Below are 12,380 nucleotides of genomic sequence, written 5' to 3'. Positions count from 1 at the left end.
TCGACATTTCATGGGTGTCCATCTGCAAGAGCAGTACTGCTCACGGCCATACCACCCTGAAAAGGCCCGATCTCTTTTGATCCCGGAAGCCAAGCATGGTTTGGCCTGGTTAGTACCTGATTGGGAGACCGCTTGGGAATACCAGGTGCTGTGAGCATCATACCCCGCATCTTTTTCGACATTTCATGGGTGTCCATCCGCAAGAGCAGTACCGCTCACGGCCATACCACCCTGAAAAGGCCCGATCTCGTCCGATCTCGGCAGCCCAGCATGTGTCGGCCTGGTTAGTACCTGGTTGTGAGACCGCTTGGGAATACCAGGTAATGTGAGCATCATACCCCGCATCTTTTTCGACATTTCATGGGTGTCCATCTGCTAGTGCAGTACCGCTCATGGCCATACCACCCTGAAAAGGCCCGATCTCGTCCGATCTCGGCAGCCAAGCATGGTTCGGCCTGTTTAGTACCTGATTGGGAGACCGCTTCGGAATACCAGGTGCTGTGAGCATCATACCCCGCATCTTTTTCGACATTTCATGGGTGTCCATCTGCTACTGCAGTACCGCTCATGGCCATACCACCCTGAAAAGGCCCGATCTCGTCCGAACTCGGCAGCCAAGCATGGTTCGGCCTGTTTAGTACCTGATTGGGAGACCGCTTTGGAATACCAGGTGCTGTGAGCATCATACCCCGCATCTTTTTCGACATTTCATGGGTGTCCATCTGCTAGTGCAGTACCGCTCACGGCCATACCACCCTGAAAAGGCCTGATCTCGTCCGATCTCGGGAGCCAAGCATGGTTCGGCCTGGTTAGTACCTGATTGGGAGACCGCTTGGGAATACCAGGTGCTGTGAGCATCATACCCCGCATCTTTTTCGACATTTCGTGGGTGTCCATCTGCTAGTGCAGTACCGCTCACGGCCATACCACCCTGAATAGGCCCGATCTCGTCCGATCTCGTCCGATCTAGGAAGCCAAGCATGGTTCGGCCTGTTTAGTACCTGATTGGGAGACCGCTTGGGAATACCAGGTGCTGTGAGCATCATGCCCCGCATCTTTTTCGACATTTCATGGGTGTCCATCTGCTAGTGCAGTACCGCTCACAGCCATACCACCCTGAAAAGGCCCGATCTCGCCCGATCTCAGAAGCCAAGCATGTTTCGGCCTGGTTAGTACCTGATTGGGAGAGCGCTTGGGAATACCAGGTGCTGTGAGCATCATACCCCGCATCTTTTTCGACATTTCATGGGTGTCCATCTGCAAGAGCAGTACCGCTCATGGCCATACCACCCTGAAAAGGCCCGATCTCATCCGATCTCGGCAGCCAAGCATAGTTCGGCCTGGTTAGTACCTGATTGGGAGACCGCTTGGGAATACCAGGTGCTGTGAGCATCATAACCCGCATCTTTTTCGACATTTCATGGGTGTCCATCTGCAAGGACAGTACTGCTCACGGCCATACCACCCTGAAAAGGCCCGATCTCGTCCGATCTCGGAAGCCAAGCATGGTTCGGCCTGTTTAGTACCTGATTGGGAGACCGCTTGGGAATACCAGGTGCTGTGAGCATCATACCCCGCATCTTTTTCGACATTTCATGGTGTTGGGTTTGTTCTGTTTTACTATTATAATAGTTATATTAAATTCATTTCTTTATTAAATCATTCTCTTTCTTTTCTCTGTATTAATTCATTACTTTGTTAAATCATTCTCTTTCTGTTTTTCAAAAGTGTTGAGGTCACACCAAGTCATCTTTAACCTAGACAGCCTGTTCCAAGATGGTTATACAAACAATCCACCCAATCTGGGTCCTTGAGATTTGGTGGGCCCTTGGTGACGAGGACAGGGCTATTCGGACAATAACAAGAATATTGTTATCGTTATTAAACCGTACACTTCGGGTTTTTCTGTATGTAACGATTATATGATTATGATTATATTATATGATTCTTAGGTCAAGGAGGTTGTATAATTACTCTAATCTACATGTTGTTAGGTCTAGTCCCTGTTTTTGTTATAAGTAAAATACTTTGATTGTTATTGTAGTCCCAGATGTTGTTTTTACTCATACGTGATGGAATGATCAACAACTCTGTAACTTGTGACCATAAGAATGGGACGAAAACGTCTATTCGAGGAGACGTTCGGAAGTCGTAAGGTGACGCTTGCTGTAATGCTCCCCTCCGGAGGCTTTTTATCTGTTGTATCCATTTCTATTTAATTAAATGTCAATAATTGAATAAGATGTCTTCCTGCAGTTATTGATAATTACGGACGAAGGTAATTATTAATGAACCTGACATTTTGGTCCTTCTGAGCCATGGAGGTCAATATACCGGAGCGAGAACCCAGGCACTGCTGTTCGACATCTGGTAAGTGACCGTGCGCACGGCGTCTTCAAAACCCTTGGTGGGCCGGAGTTTTCGACGGGGGCGCCTGGATTCTCGGCGGTTGAAGACTTTTCCTGCTGGAGGGAGACATCTGATGGATCTCGGGTAAGTCCACATTAATGTCTGCATGTTGTGAAGGTGTTTCCAAATGCGTTAAAGGGACATTGTATGTGAGGTCCATTGTTGGGCTGGTTTCGCGTCCTGGGTGACGGCGATAAAACCCTGTGTTTATACTAGTCAATGGCAGGTACGGTGGGGCACTTTGCTGGAAAGTGTCCTGTGTCTCAGGGGTAGGCACGAATATATTGTACTAGAGGTACAATATTGGGGCCGGGGAGTGTCCTGTGTCTAAAGGGTAGGCACGAATATACGTTGTATGGTGTTTGTGTGGTTTCTGCAGTAAAATTAGGAAAGGCCTAGGAGATACAGTCGATACAGTCGAATAGATAATAATAATATTAATAATAATAATAAATAATAGAGTTAACTGTGTGAGGCACACGAACTCACTACAAAAAAAAAAATAAAAGTAAAATATGGGAAACACGTGTTGTAAGGCGGGTTTGGATGACGATCCAAAAAATACGTCTAACTTGTAAGGATTGGAAAAAATTGGAAAGACAAAGCGCTTTAAAAATATTACACAGCTATATTTATGGATAAATAAATATGGGTTTGCTGGCCAGCTTAAAATGCATAAAATGCAGGATAATATATGCACTAATGCATAGAGGTAATATACATATATAAATAATATGCGAGTGGATAAAAGTGTAACAGCTTGTTCCACAGACACTAATGGAGGTAATATACATATATAAATAATATGTGAGTGGATAAAAGTGTAACAGCTTGTTCCACAGACACTAATGGCGAAATAAGGCCGGGGAGAAGTTAAAAAATACTATTTTGGGAAAATAGTGGGGGCTCCCTCGGATAACGGGGATATATTTAAGACCGTGGCGGCGGGAAAGTACTGTTTGGTAAGGAAAAAATAGCGGGGCCTCCTCGGCTGACGGGGAAAATATTTACCGAGATAGGTGACGGGCGCGGAGGAAGTTTAACAAAAATAAAGGGAGCTAGAAAATTAATGGGGACACTGGTATTTGATTTGGTTAATCCGGGTATGACGTTTTGTGATTACAATAAATTGGGTTTTTTTGTGATGCTTGGGCTTGTATAACAACAATTAGAATGGTTATTTCCAAGTGCTGGTGGTGCTTTGTTAATATAACCTATATGTACTGTCAATTTACAGCAATGTGATGGCTTATTGCAGCTTGGTTTTTGATCCCGTCCGCTAACGGGAAGATGGTGTTTAAAAAGACAAAAGAATATATACAAAATGATCATTTAAATTTTAGCAGGGAATGTCACCTGTGTTTTTATTATGCTCTAGACTTGCCAAAAAATGTGTCGACTGCGGGGGAAGCGTTTCTGGTGCAGCGGCTGCTGATTAGATGGGAGTGAAACATGTGGGCCGCGGGGCAGACGATTTAACTGTGTTGGGCTTTCGGGAGCGTTCGGACCGTGTAAACGACTAAAATTTTGTGATCCCTTCCGTGAAGACATTATAATAATAATAATTGGCCTTGGGGGTGCTGAAGCAAACTTGAGGGCAGAAAATGGGTTTTTGCCATATTGTTGTGCTTGCAGCATACATATTCTGGATATATGGGGTCTTGGAAAAATATTGTGATGTAGTTGAATATCGGAAGAGGGGTTAATTTGACGTTTTAATGGTTGTCTTCTCTAAAAAGCGTTGTATTTGGGCACAGGGAAAAAGCTGGTTTGTAAACATAAGATAACAATGCTGTTTTCGCAGCAAGAGTGGAGGTCATAGTTAACGGCTAATTGCGTTTTCTGTTTGGACTTTTCAGAATAAGAACAATACATGGGCTGCAAGAAATGCAAGGTTATGCGAATGCTTTCGCATTGATATTTTGGGTTTTAAAATGAAATGTATTAAGAGGATAGAAAAAATCTGTTCAGTAAAAGGTTGATTTGGTAAAAAGCTTTGGATTTGGGAAATAGACCAAAATAGTCATTTTTGAGCAATTGTGGATTTCAAAGGGCTCTTAGTTAAAGGAAACTAGCTTTTGGAGGATAAAATAATATTAATACTATTTCAGAATTTTTTGATTATTCAAAATACTTTAATCCAGGAGGTTGGCTGTTTAAAAGAAAAAAAGGCCAGGATGACAAAATTTACAATATTATGGTATATTGGTGACGATAAGGTTTTTAAAACATTAAAGTTTGTAATTAGGAATTGTCTAACAAAAGGTTGATTTCTCTCATTTAATTGTTGTAGATTTTTGTTTTGGTAACAGGCTATGGGAAATGACTCTTGTCTTAAGTAAACATCATATGAGGTGATTTACAAAGTATAGTAGGTATTGAATTATTTGGCTGATTAACGACATCAGATGGGAAATTTACAATGCAATAGTGGCATGATAAAATTCATGGCATTCATCCAAATAATTAGGTGAATTGTAAATAAAATAATTGGTTTAGGATGAGCATATTTTCCCTAAGAATGGAGTAACATGGAATGTTTTTCAAAGTGCACTTGAAAGAACATTGTCTGTTGTCCTGGCAGGAGGAAATATGCTTTGTCACAGGTCATATTGATGACTTTAAGGATATTACGGATTGGATAAGCATTGGTCAATTGATACAACCAAATAACGTTGCTTTTACGGCATTAAGGGCATGCAAATTGGTGAGAACTTTAGCAACGATGGGGTTAATACGCCTGAATGTTACAGTGATAACGAGTGACAATAACAAGCTTAGATAAGGGAGGGAAAGGAGAAATTCTCCAAATTCCAGAATCTGGCTTAGAAACAGGTTATGTTAGTCGTTTTGGGTTTTTGACAGGATGTGGTAGTACATTAATTCTGGGAAATTTTGGGAAATTGGGGACCCCATATCTAAAACAAGTTTGAGACAAATGTGTAAATAGGCTCTATTTGGCGCTGGATGCACGAATTCTAGTGGGGCCTTTCATGTTTTGAAACAAGTGACGCTTTAGGTAGATGGGTTGTCTATGAACAAAATGGGATGGGGGAAATTCGCTTACAAATTCGGCGTGTTATCTTGGTTCATAGAATTTGGAGTCAAGGCGACGTAATAAAGGCCATAGGCGTCATGTTGTATAAAATAGGCGTGGATGAATTTGTTTTACAAATGGGGGAGATTATTTTATCACCTGGGGGAAAAAAAAAAAAAAAAGTGGAAACAAAATTGGATGGCCGCATTAAAAGGTGATTGGCATGCTATTAAAGGGAATTGGGATTTTCCAAAAACATGATAGGGGGCCATTAGGTCATGGCGGCTGTGAAAATAAAAACCTTAGATGTGAAACTATTGCCACCTCAATTCGGGGAACAAACAGCTAAATTGATAGCATTTAAAAGGATATAACTTTGTGTGAAACTTGAAGGTAATTTTTTTACAAACGGTTAAAATGCTAGAGTGGGGGTGTGTATATTAAAGGATCTACTAATGAATGCGGGGTGGATCCAGACTTTCCGGAATGTGGGGTATTCATGGCGTCCTCGAGAATTTGTGGATTTTCTCCGGGTACTCCAGTTTACTCCCACAAAATGAAATTATGGATGCTAGACTGGTTGAACACACTAAATTCTTCTTTTTATGAGTGTGAGCGTGAATGATAGTTTGTCTTTTTGTGTTTTTTGATTGGCAGACCACCGAGACATAATCTATCAATAAAAGATCAATAAAGAAAATAATTTGGGCTTGAGTCAAGGGAAGACCTATGTCTCGACAAGGGGGAGGTGGCCTTGCTACAACGGCACTACAAGGCTTAGGGTTTAAATCTATATGCATACCCACATATCCATTTCAAAAAATACATATAGATTTTATTTTATTTTTATTAGATCATATGGATATCATTCCACGATATGGAATTCCAGAAACTATTTATAGTGATAATGGCTCCCATTTTGTTAATATAATAGTTGTCTACCATCCACAATTGGCGGACCTTATATGAAGTCCTGTTTGGTAGACCTTACAAATTGTTATTATTCACTACACAATGACAATTGGATGATGAGGCGAATCTATCAGAAAAAAAAAAAAACGCACACACCAAATTTAGACTATCAGAGGGAGATTTTGCTTGTCAACAGGAAACGGACGAAGCGACGGTGATTCTTGAAGACTGGATGCTGATAAGCAGCATAAAAGAAGAAACATCGGAGCAACGCAAAGTGGGAGGGTCCTTGTTACTGAAAGGGGACACGGATGCACCTTTCCCACAGTAAGAAGGTTGTCTAAATTGAAACGTTTCAAGAGGATAACTCCCTAAACAAAGACAAAAAGTCATGTTGAAAACAATTATTGCTTTTGGGGCAATGAGATTAATGATGATTGTGATTCTATTCCTTTCCACAGTAGGGTTGTTTTCTCCAGTTGGAGAAAAAGGCGGAGGCGTTTCAATTGAGGATACACCTTCTTACGGGAGGGTAAACCGAGAAACATACACATTTACATTTAATTAACATTACCTACTAAATCAAATTTCCAAAATGAAAATATATATTTGGACTCGGCGACGTCCCGGTTGCCATACAAAGGGGCAATCTATGGTGAGAAATATGTGTGGTACATTAACAGCAAAAAAATTGAAGATTGGGAAAAGCCTTGTTGCAGAAATTGGTCAAGATTGGAAAGCTTGGACTGACATATTAACCTGTGAAATTTATTTCTGAAACAGGGATTTCCCAAACGGGGGATAATTGGGCGCTGTTAATGGAGTGTAAAGAAGGCAAGCACTATGTGGAGCTACTTTGGTAAAAGGGTGGTCTCAATTGAAACATTGAGGGGACGGGTAAGATAAACTTTCTGACTTAATAAGATACGGGAAACACCAATATTAATTGAAAAGATTATTGCTCAGCAAGCAATACCATAAAACTATAGGGAACTCTTTTATATTGGGTTTGACGTCTCCATATGGTTTCAATTGAGACTAAACCATCTTACAAAAGATTAGGATAAACTACCAGACAAGGGAAAATACGATGGGATCTAACAACTCCCTCAATCACCATTCATTTGGGGAAAAGTGTTTTTACAAATGAAAAAACGTGTCCTACTTGGCAAGAAAAAATATTGAAGCAGTGTTTATCCTGTTACGCGGTGAATAGGAAGTCAATTTTTCCACTGTTTAATCATTTTACCTGCTTAAACCTTACAGGGCATGGTCTGAAGCTGGGGGCGATAAATGAGACGTGGTGTACCGGCGTTCTAAAACAAACTACACCCCTGATACCACGTTCTGGCCTATGGTGGCGGGGTGGTAGATAAATTATACGACTCCTGCCGAAACGCGGCAGGACTAGGTACTTTGGTCTCACTGCTCTTACCGGTGTCTGTTTTTCCATCCACAGTGGAGGAGATACAATTGGCGGCTCATAATTCGGAGGTGAAGGGTCGACCCTCCCGACATCGTCGAGAGGCATGGAGGGAAGGAGATCCAACATACATTGATGCGATTGGCATCCCCCGGGGCGTACCAGATGAGTATAAGCTGGCTAATCAGATCGCAGCAGGTTGGGAGTCTATCTTCCTTCTAATCACCCCAAACAAAAATGTGGATAGAATAAATTACTTACATTACAATGTTCAAAACTTGGAAATTATACTGAACAGGGATTTGTGGCCATGAAGGAACAACTGGCAGCTACCAGTCTGATGGCGTTCCAGAATCGCATAGCGGTGGATATGATCCTTGAAACAGGGGGCGTGTGTGCAATGTTTGGAAAACAATGTTGCACCTTCATACCGAACAACGCGTCACCCAGTGGATCTCTCACCAGGGCCATTACTGGCCTGCAAACACTGAACCGCAATATGCAAGAGCACTCTGGAGTAGATACGTCCGCATTGTCAGATTGGTGGGATAAGACCTTTGGAAAATCTAAAGATTTGGCTACATCCTTCGTGGTTACTATAGGCACAATTACCGCTATCCTAACATTGTGTGGGTGATGTAGTATCCCCTGTTTGCGCTCCTTGCTAAGCCGACTTATAACTACTGCAATTGCCCCTACAAATTCTAAAGTACATGAGTTGTATCTTATGGGACGGTTTGGGGAAAGCAGTGAGGTCCAGGAGTACGGTAAATCCGAGGACCAATTGGACGAATATAATTATGTTTTTTCTCTTTCAGACCAGCCATGGGAGTAAGGAGTAGGCGGATAAAATCGCAGTCACCGACATTTCCATTTAGTGATTACTAAGAAATGACTAATAACATACATATTATAAAAACGGGGGAATGTTGGGTTTGTTCTGTTTTACTATTATAATAGTTATATTAAATTCATTTCTTTATTAAATCATTCTCTTTCTTTTCTCTGTATTAATTCATTACTTTGTTAAATCATTCTCTTTCTGTTTTTCAAAAGTGTTGAGGTCACACCAAGTCATCTTTAACCTAGACAGCCTGTTCCAAGATGGTTATACAAACAATCCACCCAATCTGGGTCCTTGAGATTTGGTGGGCCCTTGGTGACGAGGACAGGGCTATTCGGACAATAACAAGAATATTGTTATCGTTATGTAACCGTACACTTCGGGTTTTTCTGTATGTAACGATTATATGATTATGATTATATTATATGATTCTTAGGTCAAGGAGGTTGTATAATTACTCTAATCTACATGTTGTTAGGTCTAGTCCCTGTTTTTGTTATTAGTAAAATACTTTGATTGTTATTGTAGTCCCAGATGTTGTTTTTACTCATACGTGATGGAATGATCAACAACTCTGTAACTTGTGACCATAAGAATGGGACGAAAACGTCTATTCGGGAAGACGTTCGGAAGTTGTAAGGTGACATTTGCTGTAACGCTCCCCTCCGGAGGCTTTTATCTGTTGTATCCATTTCTATTTAATTAAATGTCAATAATTGAATAAGATGTCTTCCTGCAGTTATTGAAAATTACGGACGAAGGTAATTATTAATGAACCTGACAGTGTCCATCTGCTAGTGCAGTACCGCTCACGGCCATACCACCCCGAAAAGGCCCGATCTCGTCCGATCTCGGAAGCCAAGCATGGTTCGGCCTGGTTAGTACCTGATTGGGAGACCGCTTGGGAATACCAGGTGCTGTGAGCATCATACCCCGCATCTTTTTTGACATTTCATGGGTGTCCATCTGCAAGAGCAGTACCGCTCACGGCCATACCACCCCGAAAAGGCCCGATCTCGGAAGCCAAGCATGGTTCGGCCTGGTTAGTACCTGATTGGGAGACCGCTTGGGAATACCAGGTGCTGTGAGCATCATACCCCGCATCTTTTTTGACATTTCATGGGTGTCCATCTGCTAGTGCAGTACCGCTCACGGCCATACCACCCTGAAAAGGCCCGATCTCGTCCTGTCTCGGCAGCCAAGCATGGTTCGGCCCGTTTAGTACCTGATTGGGAGACCGCTTGGGAATACCAAGTGCTGTGAGCATCATACCCCGCATCTTTTTCGACATTTCATGGGTGTCCATCTGCAAGAGCAGTACCGCTCACGGCCATACCACCCTGAAAAGGCCCGACCTCGCCCGATTTCGGAAGCCAAGCATGGTTCGGCCTGGTTAGTACCTGATTGGGAGACCGCTTGGGAATACCAGGTGCTGTGAGCATCATACCCCGCATCTTTTTCGACATTTCATGGGTGTCCATCTGCTAGTGCAGTACCGCTCACGGCCATACCACCCTGAAAAGGCCCGATCTCGTTCGATCTCGGAAGCCAAGCATGGTGCGGCCTGGTTAATACCTGATTGGGAGACCGCTTGGGAATACCAGGTGCTGTGAGCATCATACCCCGCATCTTTTTCGACATTTCATGGGTGATCTATCTGAAATCCAGATCAAATTCTGGATTTCAGATAGATCAGTTGTCATCATGCACCTTTTACCAAGACTGGACCTATAGTAGGACTTAGATGGAGAGCTATCTTAAAAAGAACATGTCCTCATTACTTGGGGGAGAAACAAAGGATCCAAAATCACTCAGAGCTGTCAGGAGTGGTTGGATTGCCTTTCCTGGCATGACGTCACGATAACTATCAGCTGTCACTAATTACGTGATTAGATTATTTTTGGTATTTAAGCATTATGATTTTCTGTGGACGCGGTTGGATCGACTGGTTAAGTTCTGGTTTCGTTTCCTGTTAATCCTCGTAGTAATTGCTGTTTCCATTGACGCCACGCCGCATGTTCAGTTCGTTTGTAATGAGTGGTCAAGCCAAGTTGTTTAAGTTATGTTACCCCGTTTATTAAATCAACCAACAAGAGCTACAGATCTGCCTCACCTTTCCAATTACTTCGGCGACTCTGCATCTGGGTTCAACTTACCCTACGATCGCGTCGCACTACGCGGCGAAATCGTAACAGCACGATCCAACCATTATGGACCCAGCGGAGCGCCACCCACGCTTGCGCCGACGCACTCGGCGACGCAAACCATCCACCTCGAAGACACCGGACTGCTTGGAATGTATAAGAAACCCCTCAGAATCGTTTAGGAATTTTGTAATGGACACACCGTGGTGCGGGGCTCTCAGGCACATCATTTCTAGAGATGAGCCACAGCTGGTAGAAGAGTTAGAGCCGCAGCGTACTCATACGCCCCACCACTGCTATGCACGTCGCCCTGGGAAGCCTTTGCCGTTTCATCATGATGCCCAGGTGCGTACAACCACCAGAGAGCGCCCAAGTTATCTTATGCCTATGCCCAGAGGAATTGATTCACCATGGGGGGAGCCTGAAGATTCTGGTGAGGAGGACACCCGTTGAGGAAGTTCCCCACGGCCAGCAGCGTGGCCAGGATCTTCTTGAAGGTCCGGTTGCCGGCCAGCTGCTCCATGCCCAACTTCAGGTCAAACGGGGGCTCGGCGATCTCCTGCTCGAGTGCCTCATAGTTGAGTTTGAAAGACCACAGCTGCAGGCGGGGGGTCAAGGCGCTGACGGAAGCCAGGCCCGAGAGGAATTCCTCGGCCGTCCCCAGGGGAACGTCGGGATTGGCCGAGCGAGCCTCGCGGATCTTCTGCTTCTCCTCCTCTGTGGGCGTCATGCTCAGGATCTTCTCCACACCCTCCTTGTTGATGGCAAAGTCGTCAAAGTTGAGGATGGCGCTCTTGATGACGTGAACGGCGGGCAGGACCGTCATCCCGATGTTGATGGCGGTGCTCCGCTTGGAGTCCAGAACCAGGATCTCGGACTTTTTGCTCTCTGGCGCTTTCTTGGCCCATGGCGTCTCTTTGGCCCTGGACTCAAAGAGGTGCTCCAGCTTCCCCATGTCCACTTGGACCTTGTCCAGTGACGCCAAAAATAATCTAATCACGTAATTAGTGACAGCTGATAGTTATCGTGACGTCATGCCAGGAAAGGCAATCCAACCACTCCTGACAAGAGCATCAAATAAAGACAATTTGTCGGTCTTTCGGGAACAGATGTTCTTGAAAAATAACCCTTTCGCTATGATTTCTAGAATTTTACTGACATAATGCAAGTGCATTCGCAGCTAGCCCTCAGAGATAAAATGAGTTGGATTTCCATCTCCAACAATACCAGCCGATATGTTATTTGAGGTTCTTGATCTGAATGAATTAAATGACCTCCGGTATGCAGTACAACTGTAGAGCAATTACTTTAAATTATGTTCATTCTTTTGTCCCCCGCCTGGTGCCCGTAGATAGCTGGGATAGGCCTTAGCACCCCCCGTGACCCTTGTGAGGATAAGCGGTTGAGAGAATGAATGAATGAAAGAATACTAAACAATGTCTTTCACATGACGATCATTTATACTAAACAATTACTATTAGTTTAAGCATGTGAAACTATGATAAAATATGATTTGGATTTTACAGCATGTTTTCGTAACCTGTTTTATGTTTATTTATATAAACAATAGACACCTTGTAAAGCATTGCTGTTGCTTCACATGTATTTCTT

General features: G+C 43.3%; 13 pseudogenes; all 13 read left to right on the top strand.

Annotated features, from left to right (window-relative positions):
• The first annotated feature begins 38 nt into the window (after positions 1–38).
• On the top strand, positions 39–157 carry LOC144191129 (5S ribosomal RNA; annotated as a pseudogene).
• A 231-nt stretch (positions 158–388) lies between these two features.
• Positions 389–507, top strand: LOC144191827 (5S ribosomal RNA; annotated as a pseudogene).
• A 56-nt stretch (positions 508–563) lies between these two features.
• LOC144190919 (5S ribosomal RNA) lies at positions 564–682 on the top strand (annotated as a pseudogene).
• A 56-nt stretch (positions 683–738) lies between these two features.
• LOC144189625 (5S ribosomal RNA) lies at positions 739–857 on the top strand (annotated as a pseudogene).
• Positions 858–913: 56 nt separating this feature from the next.
• On the top strand, positions 914–1,042 carry LOC144186715 (5S ribosomal RNA; annotated as a pseudogene).
• Positions 1,043–1,098: 56 nt separating this feature from the next.
• LOC144186860 (5S ribosomal RNA) lies at positions 1,099–1,217 on the top strand (annotated as a pseudogene).
• Positions 1,218–1,273: 56 nt separating this feature from the next.
• On the top strand, positions 1,274–1,392 carry LOC144189911 (5S ribosomal RNA; annotated as a pseudogene).
• A 56-nt stretch (positions 1,393–1,448) lies between these two features.
• On the top strand, positions 1,449–1,567 carry LOC144187632 (5S ribosomal RNA; annotated as a pseudogene).
• Positions 1,568–9,432: 7,865 nt separating this feature from the next.
• On the top strand, positions 9,433–9,551 carry LOC144188200 (5S ribosomal RNA; annotated as a pseudogene).
• A 56-nt stretch (positions 9,552–9,607) lies between these two features.
• LOC144186935 (5S ribosomal RNA) lies at positions 9,608–9,716 on the top strand (annotated as a pseudogene).
• A 56-nt stretch (positions 9,717–9,772) lies between these two features.
• Positions 9,773–9,891, top strand: LOC144186800 (5S ribosomal RNA; annotated as a pseudogene).
• Positions 9,892–9,947: 56 nt separating this feature from the next.
• LOC144183098 (5S ribosomal RNA) lies at positions 9,948–10,066 on the top strand (annotated as a pseudogene).
• A 56-nt stretch (positions 10,067–10,122) lies between these two features.
• LOC144190534 (5S ribosomal RNA) lies at positions 10,123–10,241 on the top strand (annotated as a pseudogene).
• Positions 10,242–12,380: the final 2,139 nt, after the last annotated feature.

This window comes from Stigmatopora nigra, unplaced genomic scaffold, assembly GCF_051989575.1.
Source record: "Stigmatopora nigra isolate UIUO_SnigA unplaced genomic scaffold, RoL_Snig_1.1 HiC_scaffold_24, whole genome shotgun sequence".
NCBI classification, from domain to species: Eukaryota; Metazoa; Chordata; class Actinopteri; order Syngnathiformes; family Syngnathidae; genus Stigmatopora; species Stigmatopora nigra.
The sequence above is the reverse complement of the archived record's forward strand: the minus strand, read 5'-3'. Positions and strand labels throughout refer to the sequence as shown.